Raw genomic sequence first — 10,758 nt, forward strand, 5'->3', positions numbered from 1 at the left:
AACAGGCCACTGTCACATATTTAGGCCCCGGCACCCAGACAGAGGAGAGAGGTCCCGTAACAGAGAATCTGGCCTTATGTCAGCACAGAATCTGTCTTCATGTCATAGCAGAGAATCAGGCTTCACGTCACCCACCACTGGAACAGGCCACTGTCACATACTTAGGCCCCGGCACCCAGACAGAGGAGAGAGGTCCCGTAACAGAGAATCTGGCCTAATGTCAGCGCAGAATCAACCTTCATGTCATAGCAGAGAATCAGGCTTCACGTCACCCACCACTGGAACAGGCCACTGTCACATATTTAGGCCCCGGCACCCAGACAGAGGAGAGAGGTCCCGTAACAGAGAATCTGGCCTTATGTCAGTGCAGAATCAGTCTTCATGTCATAGCAGAGAATCAGGCTTCACGTCACCCACCACTGGAACAGGCCACTGTCACATATTTAGGCCCCGGCACCCAGACAGAGGAGAGAGGTCCCGTAACAGAGAATCTGGCCTTATGTCAGCGCAGAATCAGTCTTCATGTCATAGCAGAGAATCAGGCTTCACGTCACCCACCACTGGAACAGGCCACTGTCACATATTTAGGCCCCGGCACCCAGACAGAGGAGAGAGGTCCCGTAACAGAGAATCTGGCATTATGTCAGCGCAGAATCTGTCTTCATGTCATAGCAGAGAATCAGGCTTCACGTCACCCACCACTGGAACAGGCCACTGTCACATATTTAGGCCCCGGCACCCAAACAGAGGAGAGAGGTCCTGTAACAGAGAATCTGGCCTAATGTCAGCGCAGAATCAGTCTTCATGTCATAGCAGAGAATCAGGCTTCACGTCACCCACCACTGGAACAGGCCACTGTCACATATTTAGGCCCCGGCACCCAGACAGAGGAGAGAGGTCCCGTAACAGAGAATCTGGCCTTATGTCAGCACAGAATCTGTCTTCATGTCATAGCAGAGAATCAGGCATCATGTCACCCACCACTGGAACAGGCCACTGTCACACATTTAGGCCCAGGCCCCCAGGCAGAGGAGAGAGGTCCCGTAACAGAGAATCTGGCCTTATGTCAGCGCAGAATCAGTCTTCATGTCATAGCAGAGAATCAGGCTTCACGTCACCCACCACTGGAACAGGCCACTGTCACACATTTAGGCCCAGGCACCCAGGCAGAGGAGAGAGGTCCCGTAACAGAGAATCTGGCCTTATGTCAGCACAGAATCTGTATTCATGTCATAGCAGAGAATCAGGCTTCACGTCACCCACCACTCAGTCTTCATGTCATAGCAGAGAATCAGGCTTCACGTCACCCACCACTGGAACAGGCCACTGTCACACATTTAGGCCCCGGCACCCAGACAGAGGAGAGAGGTCCCGTAACAGAGAATCTGGCCTTATGTCAGCGCAGAATCAGTCTTCATGTCATAGCAGAGAATCAGGCTTCACGTCACCCACCACTGGAACAGGCCACTGTCACATATTTAGGTCCCGGCACCCAGACAGAGGAGAGAGGTCCCGTAACAGAGAATCTGGCCTTATGTCAGCGCAGAATCTGTCTTCATGTCATAGCGGAGAATCAGGCTTCACGTCACCCACCACTGGAACAGGCCACTGTCACATATTTAGGCCCCGGCACCCAGACAGAGGAGAGAGGTCCCGTAACAGAGAATCTGGCCTTATGTCAGCACAGAATCTGTCTTCATGTCATAGCAGAGAATCAGGCATCACGTCACCCACCACTGGAACAGGCCACTGTCACACATTTAGGCCCAGGCACCCAGGCAGAGGAGAGAGGTCCCGTAACAGAGAATCTGGCTTTATGTCAGCACAGAATAAGTCTTCATGTCATAGCAGAGAATCAGGCATCACGTCACCCACCACTGGAACAGGCCACTGTCACACATTTAGGCCCCGGCACCCAGACAGAGGAGAGGTTCATTCAACTTTGGGTTGCCCCGCAATATAATGGTAAAATGAAATTAAAAATAGTATTGAATGAGGAAGTGCCCTGGAGTAGAATAATATATTGTTAAGGGGAGGTAGTTAATATCTAATCTGCACAAGGGATGGACAGGTCCTGTGGGATCCATGCCTGGTTCATTTTTATGAACGTCAGCTTGTCCACATTGGCTGTAGACAGGCGGCTGCGTTTGTCTGTAATGACGCCCCCTGCCGTGCTGAATACACGTTCAGACAAAACGCTGGCCGCCGGGCAGGCCAGCACCTCCAAGGCATAAAAGGCTAGCTCTGGCCACGTGGACAATTTGGAGACCTAGAAGTTGAATGGGGCCGAACCATCAGTCAGTACGTGGAGGGGTGTGCACAGGTACTGTTCCACCATGTTAGTGAAATGTTGCCTCCTGCTAACACATTCCGTATCAGGTGGTGGTGCACGTAGCTGTGGCGTCTTGACAAAACTTTTCCACATCTCTGCCATGCTAACCCTGCCCTCAGAGGAGCTCGGCGTGACACAGCTGCGTTGGCGACCTCTTGCTCCTCCTCTGCCTTCGCCTTGGGCTTCCACTGGTTCCCCTGTGACATTTGGGAATGCTCTCAGTAGCGCGTCTACCAACGTGCGCTTGTACTCGCGCATCTTCCTATCACGCTCCAGTGTAGGAAGTAAGGTGGGCACATTGTCTTTGTACTGGGGATCCAGCAGGGTGGCAACCCAGTAGTCCGCACACGTTAAAATGTGGGCAACTCTGCTGTCGTTGCGCAGGCACTGCAGCATGTAGTCGCGCATGTGTGCCAGGCTGCCCAGAGGTAAGGACAAGCTGTCCTCTGTGGGAGGCGTATCGTCATCGTCCTGTGTTTCCCCCCAGCCACGCACCAGTGATGGGCCCGAGCTGCTTTGGGTGCCACCCCGCTGTGAACATGCTTCATCCTCATCCTCCTCCACCTCCTCCTCATCCTCGTCCTCCTCGTCCTCCAGTAGTGGGCCCTGTCTGGCCACATTTGTACCTGGCCTCTGCTGTTGCAAAAAACCTCCCTCTGAGTCACTTCGAAGAGACTGGCCTGAAAGTGCTAAAAATGACCCCTCTTCCTCCTCTTACTCCTGGGCCACCTCCTCTTCCATCATCGCCCTAAGTGTTTTCTCAAGGAGACATAGAAGTGGTATTGTAACGCTGATAACGGCGTCATCGCCACTGGCCATGTTTCTGGAGTACTCGAAACAGCGCAACAGGGCACACAGGTCTCGCATGGAGGCCCAGTCATTGGTGGTGAAGTGTGTCTGATCCGCAGTGCGACTGACCCGTGCGTGCTGCAGCTGAAACTCTACTATGGCCTGCTGCTGCTCGCACAGTCTGTCCAGCATATGCAAGGTGGAGTTCCACCTGGTGGGTACGTCGTATATGAGGCGGTGAGCGGGAAGGCGGAAGTTATGCTGTAGCGCAGACAGGCGAGCAGCGGCAGGGTGTGAACGCCGGAAGCGCGAACAGACGGCTCGCACTTTATGCAGCAGCTCTGACATGTCAGGGTAGTTGCGAATGAACTTCTGCACCACCAAATTCAGCACATGCGCCTGGCAAGGGATGTGCGTCAAACCGGCTAGTCCCAGAGCTGCAACGAGATTTTGCCCATTATCGCACACCACCAGGCCGGGCTTGAGGCTCACCGGCAGCAACCACTCGTCGGTCTGTTGTTCTATACCCCGCCACAACTCCTGTGCGGTGTGGGGCCTGTCCCCCAAACATATGAGTTTCAGAATGGCCTGCTGACGTTTACCCCGGGCTGTGCTGAAGTTGGTGGTGAAGGTGTGTGGCTGACTGGATGAGCAGGTGGAAGAAGAGGAGGAGGAAGCTGAGTAGGAGGAGGAGGAGACAGGAGGCAAAGAATGTTGCCCTGCGATCCTTGGCGGCGGAAGGACGTGCGCCAAACAGCTCCCCGCCTGGGGCCCAGCCGCCACTACATTTACCCAGTGTGCAGTTAGGGAGATATAGCGTCCCTGGCCGTGCTTACTGGTCCACGTATCTGTGGTTAGGTGGACCTTGCCACAGATGGCGTTGCGCAGTGCACACTTGATTTTATCGGACACTTGTTTGTGCAGGGAAGGCACGGCTCTCTTGGAGAAGTAGTGGCGGCTGGGAACAACATACTGTGGGACAGCAAGTGACATGAGCTGTTTGAAGCTGTGTGTGTCCACCAGCCTAAATGACAGCATTTCATAGGCCAGTAGTTTAGAAATGCTGGCATTCAGGGCCAGGGATCGAGGTGGGAATTTACGCTTTCTCTCAAATGTTTGTGAGATAGAGAGCTGAACGCTGCCGTGTGACATGGTTGAGATGCTTGGTGACGCAGGTGGTGGTGTTGGTGGTACATCCCATGTTTGCTGGGCGGCAGGTGCCAACGTTCCTCCAGAGGCAGAGGAAGAGGCCGAGGCGGCGGCAGCAGCAGCAGAAGAGGCCGAGGCGGCGGCAGCAGCAGAAGAAGCCGAGGCGGCAGCAGCAGAAGAGGCGGCAGGGGGAGCCTGAGTGACTTCCTTGTTTTTAAGGTGTTTACTCCACTGCAGTTCATGCTTTGCATGCAGGTGCCTGGTCATGCAGGTTGTGCTAAGGTTCAGAACGTGAATGCCTCGCTTCAGGCTCTGATGGCACAGCGTGCAAACCACTTGGGTCTTGTCGTCAGCACATTGTTTGAAGAAGTGCCATGCCAGGGAACTCCTTGAAGCTGCCTTTGGGGTGCTCGGTCCCAGATGGCGGCGGTCAGTAGCAGGCGGAGTCTCTTGGCGGCGGGTGTTCTGATTTTGCCCACTGCTCCCTTTTTTGCTACGCTGTTGGCTCGGTCTCACCACTGCCTCTTCCTCCGAACTCTGAAAGTCAGTGGCACGACCTTCATTCCATGTGGGGTCTAGGACCTCATCGTCCCCTGCATCGTCTTCCACCCAGTCTTGACCCCTGACCTCCTGTTCAGTCTGCACACTGCAGAAAGACGCAGCAGTTGGCACCTGTGTTTCGTCATCATCAGAGACGTGCTGAGGTGGTATTCCCATGTCCTCTTCATCAGGAAACATAAGTGGTTGTGCGTTAGTGCATTCTATCTCTTCCACCCCTGGGGAAGGGCTAGGTGGATGCCCTTGGGAAACCCTGGCAGCAGAGTCTTCAAACAGCATAAGAGACTGCTGCATAACTTGAGGCTCAGACAGTTTCCCTGATATGCATGGGGGTGATGTGACAGACTGATGGGCTTGGTTTTCATGCGCCATCTGTGCGCTTTCTGCAGAAGACTGGGTGGGAGATAATGTGAACGTGCTGGATGCACTGTCGGCCACCCAATTGACTAATGCCTGTACCTGCTCAGGCCTTACCATCCTTAGAACGGCATTGGGCCCCACCAAATATCCCTGTAAATTCTGGCAGCTACTGGGACCTGAGGTAGTTGGTACACTAGGACGTGTGGCTGTGGCAGAAGGGCCACGTCCTCTCCCAGCACCAGAGGGTCCACTAACACCACCACGACCATGTCCACGTCCGCGTCCCTTATTAGATGTTTTCCTCATTGTTCCCGTTCACCACAATTTTGAGAATGGCAAATTTGGGAATAGTTTTTCAACCCAGAACAAAAAGTGTGCTTTTACGGTCACTACAAATAACTTGACCAGCTAAAACAGTACAGATTTGGTTGAATAGAAATGTGAGGCCTGTTTTTTTTTTGCGCTGTGTGACAGGTATAGGTTTAATCACAGAATCAGACTTCTATCTGCACGGTAGCGTGTGTCTTAGGTTTTTCTGAATGACACTATCAGTACCTTCAATGTAAGATATCCTTTTTGGGATAGATTTCAAGTAGGCCTCAAATACCAGAAACTAGTTATTTTGAGAATGGCAAATTTGGGAATAGTTTTTCAACCCAGAAAATAAAAAGTGCTTTTACGGTCACTACAAATAACTTGACCAACTAAAACAGTACAGATTTGCTTGAATAGAAATGTGAGACCTGTTTTTTTTTGCACTGTGTGACAGGTTAAGGTTTAATCTCAGAATCAGACTTCTATCTGCACGGTAGCATGTGTCTTAGGTTTTTCTGAATGACACTATCAGTACCTTCAATGTAAGATATCCTTTTTGGGATAGATTTCAAGTAGGCCTCAAATACCAGAAACTAGTTATTTTGAGAATGGCAAATTTGCGAATAGTTTTTCAACCCAGAAAATAAAAAGTGCTTTTACGGTCACTACAAATAACTTGACCAACTAAAACAGTACAGATTTGCTTGAATAGAAATGTGAGACCTGTTTTTTTTTGCACTGTGTGACAGGTTAAGGTTTAATCTCAGAATCAGACTTCTATCTGCACGGTAGCGTGTGTCTTAGGTTTTTCTGAATGACACTATCAGTACCTTCAATGTAAGATATCCTTTTTGGGATAGATTTCAAGTAGGCCTCAAATACCAGAAACTAGTTATTTTGAGAATGGCAAATTTGCGAATAGTTTTTCAACCCAGAAAATAAAAAGTGCTTTTACGATCACTACAAATAACTTGACCAGCTAAAACAGTACAGATTTGCTTGAATAGAAATGTGAGACCTGGTTTTTTTTGCACTGTGTGACAGGTTAAGGTTTAATCTCAGAATCAGACTTCTATCTGCACGGTAGCGTGTGTCTTAGGTTTTTCTGAATGACACTATCAGTACCTTCAATGTAAGATATCCTTTTTGGGATAGATTTCAAGTAGGCCTCAAATACCAGAAACTAGTTATTTTGAGAATGGCAAATTTGCGAATAGTTTTTCAACCCAGAAAATAAAAAGTGCTTTTACGGTCACTACAAATAACTTGACCAACTAAAACAGTACAGATTTGCTTGAATAGAAATGTGAGACCTGTTTTTTTTTGCACTGTGTGACAGGTTAAGGTTTAATCTCAGAATCAGACTTCTATCTGCACGGTAGCGTGTGTCTTAGGTTTTTCTGAATGACACTATCAGTACCTTCAATGTAAGATATCCTTTTTGGGATAGATTTCAAGTAGGCCTCAAATACCAGAAACTAGTTATTTTGAGAATGGCAAATTTGGGAATAGTTTTTCAATCCAGAAAATAAAAAGTGCTTTTACGGTCACTACAAATAACTTGACCAGCTAAAACAGTACAGATTTGCTTGAATAGAAATGTGAGACCTGTTTTTTTTTGCACTGTGTGACAGGTTAAGGTTTAATCTCAGAATCAGACTTCTATCTGCACGGTAGCGTGTGTCTTAGGTTTTTCTGAATGACACTATCAGTACCTTTAATGTAAGATATCCTTTTTGGGATAGATTTCAAGTAGGCCTCATATACCAGAAACTAGTTATTTTGAGAATGGCAAATTTGGGAATAGTTTTTCAACCCAGAACAAAAAGTGCGCTTTTACGGTCACTACAAATAACTTGACCAGCTAAAACAGTACAGATTTGGTTGAATAGAAATGTCAGGTCTATTTTTTAGGCGCTGGGTGACAGGCTCAACTTGCCCCTGATGTAGTATATGGCCAAAAAATAACCACACTGTTGATGGTTAAATGCACTTGGGTGACACAGGCTCAGCCTGCACCAGATGTAGTATATGGCCAAAAAATAATCAGACTGTTGATGGTTAAATGCACTTCGGTGACACAGGCTCAGCCTGCAGCTGATGTAGTATATGGCCAAAAAATAACCAGACTGTTGATGGTTAAATGCACTTCGGTGACACAGGCTCAGCCTGCAGCTGATGTAGGATATAGCACAAAATAACCACACTATTGATGGTTAAATACACTTGGTGATAGCTTGTGCTGGCGCACCACAAGTCACAAAATGGCCGCCGATCACCCCAGAAAAAAAGTGATCTAAAAACGCTCTGGGCAGCCTCAAAAAAGTGAGCAAGTCAATATTAGCACTTCAATGATCCACAGCTGCAGATCGATCACAGAATGAAGTCTTTTGGAGGAGTTAATCACTGCCTAATCTCGCCCTAACGTCGCAGCTGCAACCTCTCCCTATGCTTGAATCAGCAGAGTGACGTGCAGCTCAACGTGACCCAAGCTTATATAGAGGCTGGGTCACATGCTGCACTGGCCAATCACAGCCATGCCAATAGTAGGCAAGGCTGTGATGGCCTCTTGGGGCAAGTAGTATGACGCTTGTTGATTGGCTGCTTTGCAGCCTTTCAAAAAGCGCCAAGAAAGCGCCGAACACCGAACCCGAACACTGACTTTTACGAAAATGTTCGGGTTCGGGTCCGTGTCACGGACACCCCAAAATTCGGTACGAACCCGAACTATACAGTTCGGGTTCGCTCATCCCTACCAGTAATCCGTGTTGTCTAAAATGCTTAAAACGCGCGGGTCGTGGAAAGGCAGCCTAACATGAAGTCAGCCATGTGTGCCAGAGTTCCAACAGGCAAGACTTCGCTGGCGTCATTAGGTGGATCACTCTCAATCTCCTCCTCTTCTTCCTCCTCTTCTGCCCACCCACGCTGAACAAATGTAATTAAACTACCCTCTGTAGCGGAGGCAACTGTCTCCTGCTCCTCCTCCTCCTCATCATCCAATTTGCACTGAGAAGACGAACTGAGGTTGGTCTGGCTATCACCCTGTGTAATGTCTTCCCCCATTTCCACCTCTTCCACATGCAAAGCGTCGCCCTTAATTGTGAGTAGAGATGTCCCGAATAGTTCGCCGGCGAATAGTTCCCGGCGAACATAGCTTGTTCGCGTTCGCCGCGGCGGGCGAACATATGCAATGTTCGGTCCGCCTCCTATACATCATCATTGAGTAAACTTTGACCCTGTACCTCACAGTCAGCAGACACATTCCAGCCAATCAGCAGCAGACCCTCCCTCCCAGACCCTCCCACCTCCTGGACAGCATCCATTTTAGATTCATTCGGAAGCTGCATTCTCAGTGAGAGGAGGGACAGTGCTGCTGCTGATTCAATAGGGAAAGCGTTAGCTAGGGCAGTGTTCTGTGTCCACAGACTCATCTGCTGTAAGGACAGCGTCCTGACAGCACCCCAAAAAGCCCTTTTCAGGGCTGGTACATCAGTTTGCTTTTTTTTTTTTTTTTTTTTATATATATATATTGCAGTTGCCTGCCCGTGTGTGAGAGGCTGCAGGGTCAGTCACAGACTGCTGCCCCCTCCCCACCACCCCCAATACTGTGTGCACACCATTCATACAGGGTGTGACAGAAAATACCTCGCAGATAGAAAAAAAATTCTATTTAATATTTTTCTGTGATATAATCACATTTGCAAGCCCGTGTGTGTCAGGCCCACACAGACTGTATTGTGGCACTGGCTAGTGGCTAGGCCTCCACTCATACCGTTACAGGGTGTCACTCACTCACAAATACCTCGCAGATAAAAAAAAAATCTATTTAAACTGATGAGAATAGTACTACAGAAAATACCACTCATATCGGATGTGACAGTAAATTGCACGGCGCAGACGCAGTAACCGTGGCGTGGATTCAAACAAAGGGGAGGGAGCCAGTGTTTTTTTAACCATCTCCCCGTTCAAAAAATCAATTTAATAAATGGACCCCAGATTGGGGACGTAACAGGGATTAAACTGATGAGAAGAGAGAACTACAGAAGATACCACTCCCCTTGAAACAACTTTTCCATCACTATTGTGGCCAGAAAGAGTCCCTGTGGGTTTTAAAATTCGCCTGCCTATTGAAGTCTATGGCGGTTCGCCCATTCGCGAACATTTGCGGAAATTCGCGTTCGCCGATCGGGAACGGAAAATTTTATGTTCGCGACATCTCTAATTGTGAGCAGCGAGCGTTTGAGTAGACACAGAAGTGGGATGGTGACGCTGATAATAGCGTGCCCACTCCTCGCTTGTGAATAGCGGAAGCTGACTGGAAAGGCGATGACCATGTTGCAGCTGTTATTCCACTACTGCCCTCTGCTGCTCACAAAGCCTGGCCAACATGTGGTGCGTGCTCACGTCACACAACAGCCGTTGAGCTGGCAATTTCAAGCGCTGCTGCAGCATTGACAGACCGGCTGAAGCTGTCGATGACTTGCGTAAATGTGCATACGCGGCACACCTTTGCCAGTAGCTCAGGCAAATTGGGGTAGGTTTTGAGAAACCACTGAACCACTAAGTTTAAGACGTAGGCTAGGCATAGGATGTTTCTGAACTGGCCGAGATCCAAAGTCGCCACCAAGTTACGGCCATTATCATACTGTCACGGCTGTATGTGAGCAACAATAGTATACACAGTAAAAGAGCTACTGACCGGACCCAAACTAGGGGATAAAGGGTGACCCCTGTCAGACCCTCAAAGCTCTCCCTATGCTGCTAAAGCACATGCCCGGATCCAAATGGCGGAACGAGGCATGCCCACGTGCCTAAGACTGATGACCACTGTAACCCCTACAATAGTGGAAGGGGCACGGCCACCGGTGCCCTACTCAGTATATGGAGGGAACCGTGGCCACCTCAGATCCATAATCAGGTACACAACAATGTCTGTACACTTAGCTGAAGGTGTTGCAGCCGCAGAGAAGACGGATCCAAGGACAGCTGGCAATATCCGGAGTGCTTGCTGCAGCAGAACACAGGTCCAGTGAACTGATAGCTACAAGTGAAGATACTAAAGCAAGAGCTACAACTGAAATGAGAACTATAATCCACGCCCTACAATAGGAGGAGGGGTGATATAAAGAGAGGGAAATCAAACGCATGAGGAACAGCTGGGAGGAAGGAAACCAAAAGTAAACAGAGCAGTGAGAACTCCTCCCAGCTCTAGTAGTGACATCATCACAGGGGTGGAGAAACAGAGCTGTGAGAAC

Source organism: Bufo bufo, chromosome 1, assembly GCF_905171765.1.
Source record: "Bufo bufo chromosome 1, aBufBuf1.1, whole genome shotgun sequence".
Lineage (NCBI taxonomy): Eukaryota > Metazoa > Chordata > Amphibia > Anura > Bufonidae > Bufo > Bufo bufo.